This window comes from Oxyura jamaicensis, chromosome 4 (assembly GCF_011077185.1).
Source record: "Oxyura jamaicensis isolate SHBP4307 breed ruddy duck chromosome 4, BPBGC_Ojam_1.0, whole genome shotgun sequence".
Classification (NCBI taxonomy): Eukaryota; Metazoa; Chordata; class Aves; order Anseriformes; family Anatidae; genus Oxyura; species Oxyura jamaicensis.
Genome location: NC_048896.1, coordinates 76,789,633 through 76,807,763, shown reverse-complemented (window position 1 = coordinate 76,807,763; position 18,131 = coordinate 76,789,633). Strand labels below are relative to the sequence as shown.

The window sequence follows — 18,131 nt, the reverse complement described above, 5'->3', positions numbered from 1 at the left end:
TATATCCTTCACCATTCAGTACGTTATTGCTATGGGGAGAAACAGTTGGAATTCCTGTAAGAGGAATGAGAGCAGACAGTTCTTTGGGAAATACTGAACATCCTAAAATGGTAAATGGTCCTCCTGGCATTTGTGTTTTAGGATAGCCCTGGCTAGAATATGTATATTAACAGCAGCTGTCACCAACCCTGGAGAACAGAGGTACATTTATATGGCAGAACAGGTGCATACCTGGCCTTTGTTTTCTATTTTTTTCAGACATAGCTATCATAGATTCAGGTTTCTGTCAGGATTAGAGGATTTGAGACACTTTCTGGTAAACTTTTATTATAATAGCTGTATTTTTAAACATTTAGAAACAAAATTGATACAGCAGTAATTATTAGGAGAGGCTGCCTATTTCTTTCATTAGATCCACTACATATGATGTAATGCTGTACTACAGAAAAGATCAAAATATTTGCTCTTTCTTTTGTCCAAAGACAAAGTTACAGTCATACACAAATACATCTAAGCAGAATGTGAAATGCAGGTGGTCTTTGGACATCACCTACATTTTTATATTGATCTGCCTGATTATTTTCATTATTTGAGACTCCAGCAAATATCAAACTTTAAATCTTTTTTTGTCTCCAAAGCTTTTAAAGAAAAAAAAAAAAATACTGAAAGGAGCAGAATTTCTGGATATGGAAAGCTTTTAAAACTGATTATATTTCTTTTGTTGTGAAAAGATTTAAAATGAAAAGGTCAGCAGAGTGTATTTTTTTCCTAAGCTCTTGAACTCTTAATGGGTGTCAGCCTGATTTTACCAATTTTTGTTAATACAGTGGTAAAGGAAAGGGAAGAACCAAGGTTAATTCCAAATAGCACTGTGTTGAATTCTATTAATAAAAAGTAAGATTAGGTTGTATTAGACGTACCATGTCTTTTTAGAATATAGCTTTCTGTTAATTGCAAATGTATTCAAATTGTTCTCTAAAACAGAGATGGATGTAGAGCCTAAAATCACATTATGACCTGAAGCTACCTTAGAAGTAAGGAAATTATCCATCTTTTTCAGCTATAAAGAATTTCTATATTCAGTGCACCTGTGCTTTCTTTTCTCTCCTTTAGACTGTTGAATCATGAAAGAACAAGAAGTAATGATACTTAGCATGGAAAGAACTAGAACTGTCACTTCCCACTAATTCTAGATTACAATTTATTATTCTTTTCCGTCCATTTTCTTATGATTCTGTTTGGTGTCTGGTCCATGACCAGGAAAGCTCATTCAATCATGAAAGAATTTTCATTACTTTTTCTGGAATCAGAGTAATTGCTACAGCATATTTTTAGAGAATACTGTGTGAACATTTGCATTTTGACAACATGCTGACTTTATTGTTTGATTGACTCTGCAGTCATAAAACAATAGATTCTGTGCCAGGGAACTTCAAAACAAATATATTACATACACACATACATATATAGATGTAATTCTCTTATATTTTATGTGCGTGTCTGTATATATATATATATATATATATATATATATATAACAGCTGTTAACCAAAAGATCTTTCTGGCAGGATTAGGATTCTGAATGTGTGTGCCCTGACCTCCATCCCAGTTTACTATGTGGTACTGTGTGCCACAGCTTCTTTGTGCCCTCAGGTTGTGTTTCAGTAATAGAAAAACTGTTCCTTGTGTGTACAGTATTGATGTTTGTAAAATGTTTTGAGTTTCCCTGAGATTGAAGCTGATACACCAGTTCAGAGTCCTGATTACTAATGTACAGTTAAACTTCAGACATGGTTTTACCAGAAGACTCTAAGACTGAATCCTCCTTGATAAAGTCTCCATTAATCTTGCACTAACAGAGATACATATGCCCTCCAGTGTCTTGATTCATTAACATGATTTCCATAATGACATACCTGGAATGAAAAAGTTCACCTTTCTACTCAGTAAATGAGTTGGAACAAATGTAGAGAACATTGACCTTACAGAGAGGCTTCTGGGTGATTAAATTGTTGAAACCATGTCAGTAAGTGCATTAGCCACTATAGAAACTTCCCCGTGGTGCTAATGAAGGAGAGAGGATAAAGATCTCTGTAAACCGATTGTCCATGTGTTTCCATCTGGCTAAGAGAGGATGGAAAAATTAAAAGGAGTTTATCTAATCACAAGTCCTTACTTTTTTCCTCCACTCTGCTGCTGTGGAATGAAACTTAAAAACAGTGCTGAGATTGTGAATTGAAAGGCTTGCACAAACACTCAGATGTACTTAATGCATCTCTTGCCTTGATTTTTCAGACCTGATCAGTGGAAATTCCAAGGTGATATGCTGAAGGGAACCATATAAAAGCTTGGCAGATAGATAGGACCAGTAGTTTTCAAGTCTTTGAAAAAACTTTACCTTTCAGTGCATTTGTACCACATATCTTCCTGTAGATCTAGAAAGAGTCAGAGGACTTTTAGGGGGAGTTAAAGAACATAGAAAGCAGAGCAGCTTTTCATTGGCACTTTTAATATATTATCCTTTCTAAGCTTAGCTTCCTGTTTGCAGATCTACAGTTCTCTGCATAATTCAGTGCCCAGCAAGAAGTTCTGCATGCCTGTGCACAGAATATTAAATTACAATCTAATACAAAAGGGAGTCTGTCCCGGTGCACATGAAGACTGGGGTGTTTTCTATGCTGTGCTGCTCTTTTTCAGCTTATAAGCCTACGAAAATCATACAAAGACATGGCGATAGCAAATTCACAGGTTCAGTCTTTTAAAAGCTCACAATGGATATAACAAAAATGTTCATGAAAGAGTGCTAACAGAGGTTTTCCAAAATCGATTTTTTTCTTATTCTCTCTGACCACATCTCAGTCAGAACGATACCCTTGTGACCTACAAAATGTCTGAGAGAATAAAAATGCAGCAGCAGCTGAGCAAAGAGCAGAACTTTCCAAGTCAGGAAAAAAGGCAAAAAAAAAAAAAAAAAAAAAAAAGCAGGAGAAACAGGACAAAACGTCCAACTTAATCATATTCTACAATGTAACTTTGCTATGGCTGAAAAGTTTCAGTCTTCATAATGTTAACATTTCTCTTTTGCCATGTGATTTGCACCCTGCCCAATAATTAATATCTAGAAAATAGATTATTGTATGAAACATACTTGCATGAAGTAATTCATATGCTCCAAGATCATTGGCTGCTCTACAAACAGCTCAGCTAATGAAGTGTTTTCTCTTATAATTTGTGTCATCTGTCTCTAACCTTTTCCAGATGAGTTCTCTTTCATGTCATCTATGATATCCCTTACAAGCAAGAGACAGCAATGCTGTGCCTAGTCTGGAACTATCTGCACACTGATCAGCCAGCCAGGCTGCACTTGCTGACTCGCTGGAAAGCTGCAGCCAAATGGAGCGTTTACTGGCAGAAATCTGTTTGCCTTTCTCTCAGCAGGACAGCAGTTTAAACCCTACCCTTCCCCCTAACTGCTGATTTTCACAATACTTGAAGGAACATAATTATCATTGATACTTCTCTTTCATATGTAGCTGAATACAGACAGAATGGTTCAAAACTTGTGAAGGATAGGGGAAGAACAGGCAGATAACTAGACAGAGATAAATGTGACCTATCACATTTGTTGTATTTGCAAGATCCAATTCCTTTCCTTTAGGAAAACAGAAAAAGCAAAAACAAAAGCACAAAAACACAACCTACATTTAATGGTATAGAATAACAGTCTACAGAGCAACATAAGAAATGCAAATGACTAAATCTCTACTCTGATGAAAGTATTTTTATCAGAAAGAAAAGATTTGTATTTATCAATTTACTGAAGCCATACCTATTTACAGACCTGGTTCCTGGCTGTCAGCAGAATGATTTCCTTTAATTTCTCAAGGCTGCTCTGCAGAGGAAACAATCAAGGTTTAGAGCCTTGATACAGGTGTTTTAAGAGCAGTCTTAAAGAGTCTTTGCTTCCTACCCCTGCATTGCTCCAAAACTACCCACCTGGCAGCATTAGGGCTAGTCTTCTGGTTGGAACAGAGGAAGCCAGGTCAGATACTGATCCAGTTTATTGTACATCTCCAGAGTAGTTACTCTAGCATGAGTAAAAATGGGAAACAACATCTCAAGAGTACCTGGTACACCATGGGGCAAGGGAGGAAAAGAGTGGTTGTGACTGAGAAAATGGACCAAAAGTCCTTAAACTGCCTTTCCTACCAAGCTGCTTGTACCCAGAACTACCTCTGCAAGAGATGCTAAGGTGGTATTAATTTGAGCATAATAATTTTAGCATTCCACACAAGTAAAATGAAAGGAAATTAGAAATTTTAGAATTAGAAAGGAAAATTTTAGAATTAGAAATTTTAGAATTAGAAAGGAAATTAGAAATTTACTTACCCCATGGTGATAAGTAAACCTGGTGAATATAACTCATGTGGCATGAAGAAAAACTAAATAAAAAAAAAATCAGTATCTTCTGCATTTGGCCCTATATTCACAATGTCATGTCAAGCGAGAAATTAATCGTTATGGCCAAACTAATATAAAACAGTTAATTTAATGTTTTTGTCGCTTACCATTGACAAACTTATATTTAGGAGTGTACATCTTAGTATGACCGTTCCTAGCTATAGGCTAAGAATTATCTTTTGCATAAAAACTCCACATGATTTCTGGTTCAGAGGGTGCTATAGATAAAGCCCATAAAAATGCTGTTTCAAGCATAAGTGTCTGCTTTAGCAGCGAGCATCAGTGCAAATGAAAACTGCAAATAGACAGCTGGGGATAACAGCACAAAAATCACATGCTGTGTAGTTGTCTTCCACATTGTGTCTCTGGCTGGTCCATTGCAGCTATACTGCGCAACAGTCAAGAAGTCAGACACATACAGAAACAGAAGAGGCATTTTTATTGACACCTATACGCTTACTTTCTATTACACTTTTATATGTGAAAGAGGTGAAGCAATTAATTGAATTATCTCTAAGTGTCTGTGGACCTACAGCAATATGTTTCAGACAAATTAGTCAAGATAGAATCAATACAGTTTACGTTTAATATGTAAATGGTTGCTGAAAATATATTGTTTACTTTAGCGGCAGTTTTGGAAGTGGAAAGCTTTGTTCAAGAAAAACAGCTGTACTCACCATACCTGAAAGCACTGGCTGCCTTAACCAGGTACAGGGATTTGGGAAGGAAAATCTACTGAGAGCATGATAACAGCATGGGAGCTGCAGAGTTAGTTCTAAGGCACTGGGAGGCCTCTCTGCAGTTTCAGGCAGTACTGTCTGTCTGTCTACATTATGTCAGAAATCATTCCTTCAAAAAGCTTAATACTGGAAAGATTTAAAAATACGTCTTTCTCTGCTCCAAGGCTGCCAGCTGTATGTTGAGCCTTTTAGGATTTACCCAATAAGACTATGTAATTAAATGCCAGCAAACTTGCCTAAGAGCAGTAAAATCTGGCCTTTTTAAAATTATTTTTTTATTTTTATATTTCCAAGTATGTTGCATGATTGAAACAAACCATCTTTTCATGTGTGGAGATTTGTGTGCTTATCAGTTGTGTGAAATCCAGTCAATCTGATAGTCATGACTAATAAATATATGTGTGTGTGTAAGGTAAAGAATACACAGAACTGTATAAATGAAATAGAGATGCCCTGATGTCATCTTTGTACTGGGAAGTCCTATGATTTCAGAGGGTTTTTCTTAGATGGGCACACTGTGGTGACACTGCTTGGTAAAAGTGAATGGATCTGTCTCTGAGAGAAACAAGAGAAAAGGTAGAGAAATTGAGAGAAAAGCATTTAAGGACACAGTGAGAACAAACATCGTGAATGTAGTTTTGTGAAAAGCTTAGAGAAAGATCTTTTGGGCTAAGTGCTAGCTAGAAAGAGTCTTGACCCCATGGGCAAAGAAGCTGTATCTCCTGCTGTTTGATTTCTGCTGCATTCAGGGGAACCAGGCTTTGTGAATTCTTTGTAAATAAACAGGATGACACTGAAAAAGTACCTGACACTATTATCAGCTTCACCTCCTACCTGAAATAGCCCTTGGGCTAACCGCTTAGGTCAAAAATTGGTCCTTTCAATACCACTTGAAATGTATTTGATTTCATAAAGGCTTTCATCATTGATCCCTTTACTAGTGATATGCAGTTCTAAATTTTTTCCTGTGCATCACATGTGTGCCTACATTGGAATACGGATATCTCAGAAGGGAAGAACTTGCAGTGTGTGTATTGTATTTTCAAAAGAATTGCTTTACAAGAAATTCAGTATGTGACCAAGACATAAGAAATGTAGAACTGCAGTTGTCTAAGCAGCATTAATTTCACTTAGCAATTAATTTGGATCATCAAATCATCTACTCTACAGGTATGTATATACAAATGAAAAATGTTTTACTGAAAAATATTGAACAATTTCATCTAGAAGCTATCTACAAAATTGTAAAATTTGAAATATCGTACAGAAGCATTGTACTAAAGACAATCTAAAGATTGCCTCTAAGTAACTTGACTCATTTTGGCTTCACTGATCCTTATCCAAACTGTAATTATTTTACATTACATTCTAACATCTTTGTGTTGTACAGAAGCTTGTGATATTTCTAGTGATTTAGATAGAACTCTTCAGAGTGTAAAATGCTTCTCTTGCAAAATTTGACTCAAAGAAAATAACAGATTTCTAATCTCTTGTTGTAAAAGTACAAATGCTCATATAATGCATGCTTTGAAAAAACCAATAGTCATCACGTGAAGAACATTCATGCAAGAGAGGACAGATGTGCATATAATTGCATGCTTTCTTAGAAAACTTAGACTCATATAGGGGGATGTCTGAAAACCGTAAGTCATTCAGCAGTTAACTGTTCCTAAACTGATAAGAATTTTCATGTGATCAATGTCTGCTCACCTTTAATATGGATAACAACTTTTGTCTATTTTTTAACGTAGCTTAAGCAGTTCAACTGATGTAATTCCAAAATACGTAAGCTGAATTTGCCACCAGGCTGTTAATGATCTCATTGCAATCAGGAGTAAACTGACACTATCTTTATAAAACTTCTGGAGTAAACAGATACTATGTATATAGACAAGCTCATTCCTGTCAAAGCAAGGAACAGAGAAGGGAGAAAGGCCTCCCATGCTTCATGTTCACTCTGTAGCTCTCTGCTCAGCCCTTTGAGAAACTCTTGTCCTGCCCCCAGGTGACTATGGACTGCCACAGTCTTCAAAATCTTCCAGAAAGAAGAGACACAATGGGATGTTTCCTGAGCAATACACCAAATAGAAGTACTATTGGTTGAACAGTGGGAACAGTAAAATGGGCTTTTCCTTTGGCTTCCGCCATTGCAGCCATGGACAGAGGTGATTTGTGCCCAATATTTCGGTCATCTTGAGATGAAGCCACTAGGTAGAATTAGGCAAATATTTCTTCATATACTGCCAATAGCTCAAGATTGTGAGACTACATGACTAATCTACTTGGAGATGTGGCAGTGATGATGAAAAGGGAAAATGGCTACTGGATATTCACCTTAGTGTGCAGATTAATGGTCAATGGTACTCTGTTTTATGTGGAGAGATTTTTTCCTGTGTTTGCTCAAAACAAAGATATATTAGATTTTTAAAAATAAATAATTATTTTATTTTTGTTTCACAGGGAGGCTCAGTGGTTGTTGGTAGGGAAAAAATAGTGGGAGAAAAAAAGACCAAGAGATGTCTGATAAGGTATTTAGTGATTATAGACATTTTCAGTGAGTGTTCAGGTTTGTGTGACTTGTTCAATTTTAAAAGGATTCCTGGCTGCTTTGGATCCTGGTCTTGTAACAGCAAAAAGAGTATCACTTCATGCCAAAGGAATAATACACAATAGCTTATTTTGCTTTGAAGCAACAAAGTGAATAACAAAATGAACTTGGCCTCTTGAGCTTGAAGTTGGGGGTTCCATCCCTGAGCACCTGCAATCATGGAGCTTCACCTGCTCCCTTACAAATAAAAAAAAATAGCTGAATGTTTAAATGACTATAATAAGTCCTAACATAATGTGTGCTTTTATACTTCCAAAATGTCACCTTTTATTTCTTCAAGCTTGATCAAGAATTAAATTGTCCTTTTGCATGTTTGAAGTTTATATTTTCCTTTATGCTCTCCAGTATAATTGCCGTTGTAAACAGAAGCTAAAATGTCTTACAAGATCCTATTTCCTTTTTTCTTATCATTATTCCTAAAAGATGCAATTTAGTTCTTACTGAAGTCCCTGGAAAGATTTCTGTTGATTTTAATGGGTGCTGTATAAGGCTACTTAATAGTTTATGGTTGTGAACTCTTTCACCTTGGTCACTAGTCACTGCTCACTATGTGGTTTAGATGAGAACGAGGCAGTTGTGAGCATAGCAAGGTGCTCTTTTAGATGTACTTGCATAGAATTGCAAGCACAGCATCTCATAAAACCTGCCCTAACCTGTGTTTAGGGACTTTTAGGTAGTAAAGAATATAATTTAATTCCCTTTGAGATTTCTTTAGGAGGAATTGGCAGCCCATCGTGCTTTGGGAAGATATTTGGCATGACAGTATATTGACTTTATAGATTTTCTTTCTCACTTCCAGTGAGACACATTTACCACTGAATGCTCAACATAATGACATCCTTATAGCACCAGAATGAAGTTCCCAAAAAGATGTTTTCATTTTGCAATAAAGTTGAATTGTTTTCAGTAAAATATTTCAGTGAACATAAACCAATTAACCCTTTTCCCTAAGTGAAGTATGTACATGGAAAGAGTTTGTTAAAGAGAAATACCAAAATATTTTCTATTTAACTTGACAGCATGCTAACACAATATACTGCTGTATCTTGATAACATATAAGGCAATAATATGAGCAGGTTACAAAAATGTGTGCTAAATCCTATCTATCATGCTGAAAACCTTACTGTATAAAATGTGTTTCCTTAGAATCACTGAAGCAAATCTTATTTAAATTGGCTTAAATTCCAGCACTCTGCCTTTTAGAATCAAATTTAGTTAGCTAAAATGCATTCCATCTAAAAGGCAAATTCATAAATGAGTAGAGGTACTTTTGTTTTTTTTCTGCGTAGTGTCACTTTTAAAAATTAAGTTCAAAGGTAGCTACTCCAAACTGATACTTAACTCGAGCTAGTCATGCCAGTATTAAAATATCCACTAGGAAAGCTTTCTGGCCACCAATATCTTACTCTGTCTTAATTAGAAGCACTGAGCAGCAAAAATTGTCGAGAGATTCTTGCTCTTTGTAGCAATTATTCACATTACTAAGGCAAGGTTTGCTTCTTCAGGGTGAATTGTGTGACTCCATAACTATGGAGTTATTTTGTGCAAGGTGGTAGAGCTTCCAAACAAAGACCAAAAGAGCAACCCTTTGCCCTGCTCTCCCACTGCCACACAGGGCCTGAGTACTAGGGAGCTCTCCTGGAAGGTGGGAACAAACTGTTCGTATCTCATGAGGGACAGTTACTCCCTGTCTCCCAGCTAAGGGAATGAGGTAACTCAAACTTGAATCCTACGGGTCTAATGTGTCTAATGTTCTGCCAATGTAAGAAACCATGACCCACAGTAGCTTTTACAGCTTGGCTATTTTAAACCTTGTGAGCACTTGTAGATGAAATTTTATACTTCATACTTCACTCATAAGAGAGAAAACAGCAGATATAACGTAGTGATCTAACAAAGCTTAATCGTAAACCAGACATTGACTTAACAAGATTCGAGATGGCAAGGTACGCTTATTCACTGCACAGGGGACAGGGTAAGTCAGACATGTCAGGGGGGCCCTCTGGTCAAATCACAAGGTTCAGAGTACATCCCCTTACTTTCTAAACTCCTTGAACTGAAGAGGTAAGGAGCCCAGGTACGGCTGAATCCACTCCTAGTCCTAGACTTGGTCAACGGTTTATGTCTAAATGTTCAAAGATTATACCTGCACAATCAAACTAAGATACGAGCCTAACGAAGCTTACAGAGTTTAGTAAGCACTTACCAAGGATCTGTTACAGCATGGAATCTCTCACAAGGAGTCTGCATCAGGCATGACCTTGAGAGGTGTCTCTGCCCAAGGGGAGATCCTGTCCTGCAGCCCACTGCCATGCAGCAGAGCTCTAAGGCCTCTATTGTAAAACTGTTGCAGAAATGCTCTCCTCTGACAGATAAGAACTTTTAATAATTCTTGATCCGAGTTGCTTCCATGACCACCTGTTTTACTCTTCTGCAAACTTTTTTCCTTTAGCTTAAACAGCTCTTCTGTCTCTAATGTTTGACTCTATGATGTGTTTACCCAGAGCAAACATATCCCCTCTTGGCCTTTCTTCTAAGAGATTCAGGAAGCCAAGAATTCTTTTAGTGTTCCCTGTAACACAGGTTGCTTAAACTTCTGATTGTACTGGTTGCTACCCCCTGTACTTGTTCCAGCTAGAATGTGATTGCTCTTGAACATGGGTGACCAGAATTGTGATAGACTGTTTCAAAGAAAATTTTGAAAGTGTCTTATATAAATGCCACGAATACTTTCTTATCTACCATTTATATTTCACATAATACCTTTGTAAGATAGCTTTGCCTTTCCACATGGGCACACTGTACTGTTGATTATTAGTCATTATGTATTTATCTCTCCTTTCCCACTTCCACCTCAAATATTTGTATGAGTATTGTAAAATTGTTATAGTTCCTATATGTATAACTTTGAGTTTTTGCATTACTTAATTTCACCCAAATTCTTCTCCTGCAGTTCTCAGGGTGTGGCACTGAGATTCTTCTTTATGGCCTTTTTGTGGGATCTATTGAGTTTCAGTCGTGCGATTTCAAATAAGATGAAGGCTGTTTTAAACTCTGCTGGGCCTAATTTGTCGTTATGTTATTCCATTTCTGAGTCACTGTAACTCCATGGAGTTCAAGAGAGTTATGCAAGTATGAGTTTGGATTAGCATATGAATCAGACCTTGTGATGTCCCCCTCCCTAATTGCAGGCCATGTTTGTTTTCTCTAAATGGTAAATTATTCATGAAGTCAAAGAGTGTACATTTATTATTTGAACAAATGATAACTAACATAATGAAATCATAAGAATCTGCATTTTTCCAGAATTAAATTCTGAGTGAGCATTGTTTCTAGTTCAGATATAGAACACTTAATCTAGAGGATAATCTCTATTGTTCATAGTCTAAGATTAGAAGAGAATAAGGGTCCTATGAATACTATTTATAACTATAACAAAGACATTTAATCAGTCTGAAGTAATTTACTGAAAGCAAGTCAGAAGCCTTATTAGGCTATTCTCTGATTTAAGTACAATATACACAGAAAGTAAGGTTCTTCACTGGGGGTGTCAGACATTGGAACAGGCTACCCAGGGCAGTGGTCACAGCACAGAGCCTGACAGAGTTTAAGAAGCATTTGGACAATGCTCTCAGACCTCTGCTTTGATTTTTGTGTGGTACTGTGTCGAGCCAGGATTTGGACTTGATCCATATAGGTCCCTTTCAGCTCGGGGTATTCTACGATATTCATTGAAAATGTCCCTCAGTTTGCAATGGCAATTTTGAGAAGGATGGGTTGAGTGGGAGTTTGCAGTAAGAAATGACTGTCTACTGGTGTACATGTGAAGCAATAAAATCCGGTATAGAAGGATGACTTGCTGTCTGATCTCTGTACCTGGTCTTGCTCTCAGTGTACAGGTTAGCTCTCATGCCAATGTAATGTCCTAACAACAGTAGCAGTTTTTAGAACTGCTGCTATTAGTCCTCCATATGTGTTCACAGTCCAAAACCTGTCCAGCTCTAGGTAGAAATACTAATGCCAGTTACCACTCAGGGGTATAATTATCTAGATTTAAGCCTGGATGCAATTTTCCAGCAAGGGCCCAGGTTTTTATACTTGTCATTTTCTGAATTAGAATATGTTCTGACAAAGTTAGTATAATCTGTGAAATATCAAGCTGGGAAGTGACAAATTGTGGACAAAACCCATGCAACTTGCTTTAAAACAAGGTAGAATACTATATAACCAACTGACTGAGCTTAATGATTGCTTTTCTGTCTGTCAGCACTGAGAAAGTTCTTTACAGCTTTAGGTAAAAAAAGGAACGCTGTACTCCTTTCTGGAGTTTCAAACCTTTGTTTTCATGTATTTTACCTTTTACCCAGCAATTAATATACCAGAGTAGTCCAGTTTCAAGAAGACTATCTGGCCAATGTTTCTCTCTGACTACATGTTCCAGAAAGGAAAATTGAAATTGCAGGTAACAAATTGGATCAAACCAGCTGGAGTAAGCATGGCTGATGTAGGCAATACAATACCCAATGTCTTGGTTTAAAACTGGGAGGACTGTGCTGTTTTGCACTACATAAGACAGAAACCATAAGGAGTTTTCAAAGACATTTTCAAAGAGGAACAGGAAGGGATCTGGTGGTTGGAAACCGTGTGAAAGCCCTGTGCAAATGTTTGTGTTTCTGTTTATCTAGAGGCAAGTACTTTTGAAGGAACCTCTGAATATTTCTGTGAAGTCTATCAGCAGCTGCACTGCTAACTATACAGATATGGTATACGTAAAGATCTAGATGGGTTTCAAAACTCCCATTGATCTAAATGTCATGAATTCACCAGCAATGGAAAAGGCACTAAGGGGGAGACTCACTGCCAAGGTATTTAGACACTTTGTAAAGAAACACAAGACAAGAAGCCCATCTTTCCCCCTTAAGAAGTAGGCAATCCTGGTGAGACAGATTGGTTTCTTGGATCTCATGCTGGAGCTGACTGGGGACATTGGCTGGGAAGATCCTCCACAGAGCAGTGGGTGCAGGTGTGCTAATGGTGTGGTTTGTGGGGGTACCTGGTGCATGCCCTTTCTGCAGTGAGAGGAAGATCCCAGTCAAACATGCTGTGTATGTACAGACATACAGACATACCTCTGCAGACACTCTCAGGGGCAGTGAGTGCTGTCAGGATCACTCTGCCTCAGGTCCCCATGTGGACCCCTTTAACTCATTTTCAGTTTTGTAACCCTCAAGTTCTGCCATATTTTTCATTGATAGCTGCCCCCTCCACCCCCCCCCCCCACCCCCCCCCAACTTTTTTGGTTTCCCTTTGGTTTCTTGTAGCCCTTTCCTTTCCAGTAGGGCTTGACAGTAGGGCTGACTGGGCTACTGCTCTCAAACGGAAAATGAGAAAAGAAGTGCAATTTCACTTAAATCTTATGAAGATAGGCATCTGAGACCCAGACCAAAGCTGGTTTTCTTTATTTTTCTTCAGATGTAATACTGAAGGGAGAGAGGTAGATCATACCAATAATAAGTACCAATTTTACATGTAAAGTTGTTTTTCAGAATTACAGTGTTCTTTTAAAAATACACCTGAAATCTGTAGCAGTGCCCATGAGAGCACAAACAACTAAATCTCAGCATTCTACATTAAAATAGAGCCCTCCACTCCTTTTCATTTTAAATATTGGAATACAGCTTTTTATTAACTTGAAGGTGTACTGGGTCTGGCTGGGATGTTAACTTTTCCTGCAGCAGCCCATACAGTGCTGCGCTCTGCACTTGTAGCTAGAACAGCAGTGGTATCACACCGGTGTTGTGTCTGCTGCTGAAAAGTGCTGGCACAGCATCAGGACTCTCTCTAACCCTCCTAGGGTGTGGGAAAAAAGTGAGAAAGAAACATCAGCAGGGCAGCTGACCTAAACCAACCAAAGGGATATTCCATACCATATGATGTCACACTCAGCAATAAAAGGTGGAAAAAGGAAGAAGAGGGGAGGGGTGGGCTCTCGTTGCAGAAACGTCAGTCCTCCTCCCGAACACCGGCTACGTGCGTTGAGGCCCTGCTTCAAGGACGTGGTCAAGCATCGCTCATTTGTAGGACGTAGAGAGTAATTTCTTTCCTCTGCATTTCCACATAGCCTTTACTTGTTTTGTTTTGTTATTCCCTTTCCCCCTCCTTCTTCCCCTTTCCCTTTTTTCCCTTTAGTTGAATTGTTTAATTAATAATAATATTTCCTTAATAATAATTTTTCTCTTTAATTAAATTATCCTTATCTCAACCCGTGAGTTGTTCTTTCCTTTACTTCTTCTCCTCCTCATCTGAGGATTGGGAGTGAGAGAGTGGTTGTGGTGTTCAGCTGCCTTGCATGGTAATACCACCACAGAAGGTACTCTGATAATTCAGAGGAAGAGTAAGGCTCAAGAAACAGCAGCCTTGTTTGAGATTCCGAAAGAGCAGAGGACATGCCTGTGGAAATACGCAGCTGCTTGGATGAAACACAGGAAGGAAGCTCCAAGTGTAGGAGCCCTGCCTACCAGCGCCTGCTGTGTGGCTGGCAGCAGGAAGCAATGAGGCCAGGGTTTCAATCACTTCATGGTAGACAGAGTTAGGTACAGGAACTAGGGCTTCACTAGTCAAGGAAATACAGATATTCTCTGTGGGGAAGGTCACAACATAGCTAGGAGAGTAAGAAAAGAATAGAGACAACAGAAATCACAGCAAAGTGATCGTTCCAATATACAGAAATAAAATCAGCTTAAGAAAGATGGTCATTTGAGCAAGTTCCTCAGAACTTGCCTTGTCCAAGTTTCACAGAAAATCAGTGTTATATAACCAATTAAGATTTATGTTTCTGTTCCTGTATCCACTGTAATAAATCCTGTGTAAATATTAGCTTTCTGTATTATTGACAAGAACTGTCAAGGATTCTGAGAAAGGAGATCAGCAGTAAATATGACTTCAAAATAATAATAATTTGAAGTGATTACATCTGAGATACTTCTCATATAGCAGAATGCATAAGCAAACATTGCCAAATTAGTCATTATATCTCCTCTCTGTTTCAAAATATTTTCTCTCCTTTCTTTCAGGATAATTCCTTTCAGAAATATTTATTTCCTGGAGATTGGAGGTGAAAACCTGGCCTCACTGACACCAGTGACAAAGTAATTGGTGGCTTCAGAGGATCCAAAATATCGTAAGTATCATCCTGATCAATATCAAGATTTCAAAAATTAAAACCATTTAATACTGACATTTGACTGAATGGCTTTTATTCTATTATTACAAGCCCAAACTGACTATTTTGTCTGACATAGATGTAGTATAGCCAGTGGCACTGTTTAATTTCCGGAATTCCCACATAGCCTAGACTTTGTTGCTCTCTCGCACTCTCCACAAGTAAAGGGGACTGTGTGGAACAGATGGCACCACCTGGACCACAGTCCAGAGTATGTCCTGATTTGTGATAGAGCTTAAATTTCTGAAGGTTATTCCTGAGTAGTTAAAATCCTTACTGAGAGGAAAATCATCTAATGTTCTCCGAGCCTTAGAGTTGTCTCTGGAAAGAGTGATAGTCTGCAATCAGCTGTAATAAAAGAGTGGAGGAACACTGAGTCAAAATCTATTGATTAATGTAACTCATTGTTTTTCAAAAACAAATGACCCAGCTGTATAACCTGCTAGAAAATAGATAATGTAATTTAGAGGTTTTTCTTCCTATGAAAATAACAACTTTTGAGGAGATCAAGAATGAAATTACACACTTTCAGAAGCACTAAAAAGTATGTTTTGTCTTTTACAAGAGGTTGGGACTCTAACATTGGTTGTGCGGTTAATTTATGGGGTGGATTTTTGTGAAAATGTCCCTGTTGTGTAAAACCTTTGAACTTAAAGGAAATAATTTGATAAAACATTTTTGATTCTAACCTTATACTTTCTTATTTTTTTCAGATTGCTCTTCTTTATATACATCTCTACTTTAATAATACATGGCTGCTTTCATATCCTACAGGACTTTATAGGCAACAGAATTTAAAAACTGCCATACTGGGTCAAAATGAAGATCAGTGGTCTTTCACTGATTAGACAAGTGGTCTTTCATTGACAATGACCGTTATTGGATACTTAGAGTTTAAAAAGCCAAGGGAGAAAATGTCTTTCCTAGGATTTCTTTCCCACTGTCTGTCAAACAAATAGAACTTCTGCAGCCCATACTGGACCAAAAGCATCATGTTTACTAGCTGTTGATGGCTCTGGAATTTCTCCAGTCCTTTCTGGAAATCACTAACTTTCAACTTTTACAGCTTTGTGTGGTGCTGTCCCACAGTTTAATAATGCTGTAATAATTGTAGAAAGTGCCTATAATTAATTGTTATAGTGTATTGTTACATTGTTAGAATTATATACATAGTTAATTGTTATTGCTAATTGTTATATTTAAAATCCTATAAACTGTCATAGTAATTTCCTTTTCACCCTCTGTGTACGATTAATGACTCAAAGACTGGAGTAATATGTATTGCTGTTGTAATGATTTCTTCCTTATAAAACAGTTTTCCAAGACATCATAAGTCTTCCTTTCTTCAGAAAGTCTTTTCCAAGCTGAAGAATCTTAGTTTGCTTAGTTTTTTCTCATACAGAAGGCCTCCAATCCCTGGTAGTTTTTTTTTTTTTTTTTTTTGCCATTCCTTTCTGCTATGGAATAACTAAAACCTTATATATCATTCAAGGAATGAACAGACCCTGTATTTACACGGTGCTATTGTTTTGTTTTCTTTGTTTCCAGTTTTTTTTTTTTTTTTTGCCTACTGCTAACTATAGTGATTAAAAACTGTAGTTAAGAAAACCATCCATAGTGACTCCAAGATATCTTTCTTGAGTTATACCTTATTCAGAGACCATTCTTGTACAGGCACACTTAGGATTTTCTTCCCATGTACAATTCTTTTCACTTATTGTCAAGTCATTTTATTTTCCACGATCTGTCTATTCATACAAAATCTTCAGATCTGATTCTTTGCAGTTTTAAATTTAACTGTAATGAGTAATTTTGTCTGCCATCTATGTTACCTTATTACTCATCCTTTTTTTTTTTTTTTTTTTTCCCCATACCATTTATTTCATACTGGTATTGAACACCTGTGGTGTTGTACTCCCTGGGCCACCCCTAATCTAACCCTTCACCCATAACCCTGCATGCATGATAATCATCAGGCAACCCTGATGAATACGTCTGGTCATAATAGCTGAACCAGGCTCAAAGTGGATTTGGGGGAGATAGATCCAACGGCTATAGGAGCATGTACCAACCATATATATACGACTGGTTTGCAAGTATGACTTATAGTCAATCATCTTACCCCATAAACAGGGAACATCCCACAGCCCGTTGAGCTCTCCTGTACTGCAGGCAGCCTGCCAGGATCTTCTCCTTGAAGAGAGATATGCCTCAAGGTTACTCCTTGAGGTAGGGAGATTCCTTACCTGTGACAAATACTGGATAAGTGACTAATAGCTGGCTTGTTGAAACTTTGCAAGTGATTTGCTAAGCGTGCTGAAACTTTGTAGTCTTAGCTGAGTAATAGAAAGGATTGATTGTGCATATAATCCTTTAGGCATAAATTGTTAAATCTGGGATTGGGATAGGATCCAGTTATATCTTGACTCTTTGGAGTTTGGATGGCAAAAGGGACTCCATTCTGAACCTTATAACTCAACCTAAGGGTCTCTCTGATGCTTTTAGTCTGACCCTGGCCCCTATGCAGTATATAATCAGGTGACCTTGACATCACGTTAATGTCATGTTTACCATTAGAGCTTTGTTAAATCATCATCTTATTCACTATTAAACTTTGCTAAATCACTGTTTTTCATCAATAAATATATTGCTGCTTCTCTTTTCTGAGTGAAGTTCATAATTCCTTTTGCAACAGCAAGGTGCAACCCCAACATAGATCTCTGTGCACTCTGTTGGTAACATCAATCAAAAACGTAGTAAATTCTGGTTATTGAGAAGCTGGAATGAACACAGGTCACCCATAGCGTCAAATCAATAGGCTTCTGGGAAAAAAGTGGGATATGATCTTCCTCAGTTTGGTGAACACAATCTTTTCTCGTTAGCTATTTTTACAAATAGCAGAAAACACCTGTAGAGGGTTTATGTGGCAAGATTTTGGTGTTGGGGGGCTGCATGCGTTGGCCTCTGCAAGAAGAATCTAGAAGCTGCCCCATGTTAGATAAGGGACAGTTTCATTTGGCTTCAAAGGGACTTGCCACTACCCAGAGCCAAGCCAGTGAGTGATGTTGTTTGTGCCTCCGTGAGAGGAGATTTAAGAAA

General features: G+C 37.7%; 1 long non-coding RNA gene across 2 annotated transcripts; it reads left to right on the top strand.

Annotated features, from left to right (window-relative positions):
- Nucleotides 1–14,880: 14,880 nt before the first annotated feature.
- On the top strand, nucleotides 14,881–17,691 carry LOC118166734. 2 transcript variants are annotated; one of them, XR_004750698.1, is made up of 2 exons: nucleotides 14,881–14,990; nucleotides 17,166–17,691. It is a non-coding gene; the product is annotated as an uncharacterized LOC118166734 (long non-coding RNA). The 2 variants fall into 2 exon arrangements; XR_004750697.1 differs by lacking the exon at nucleotides 17,166–17,691 and adding an exon at nucleotides 15,746–16,360 and having other exon boundaries at nucleotides 14,887–14,990.
- The last annotated feature ends 440 nt before the right edge of the window (nucleotides 17,692–18,131 follow it).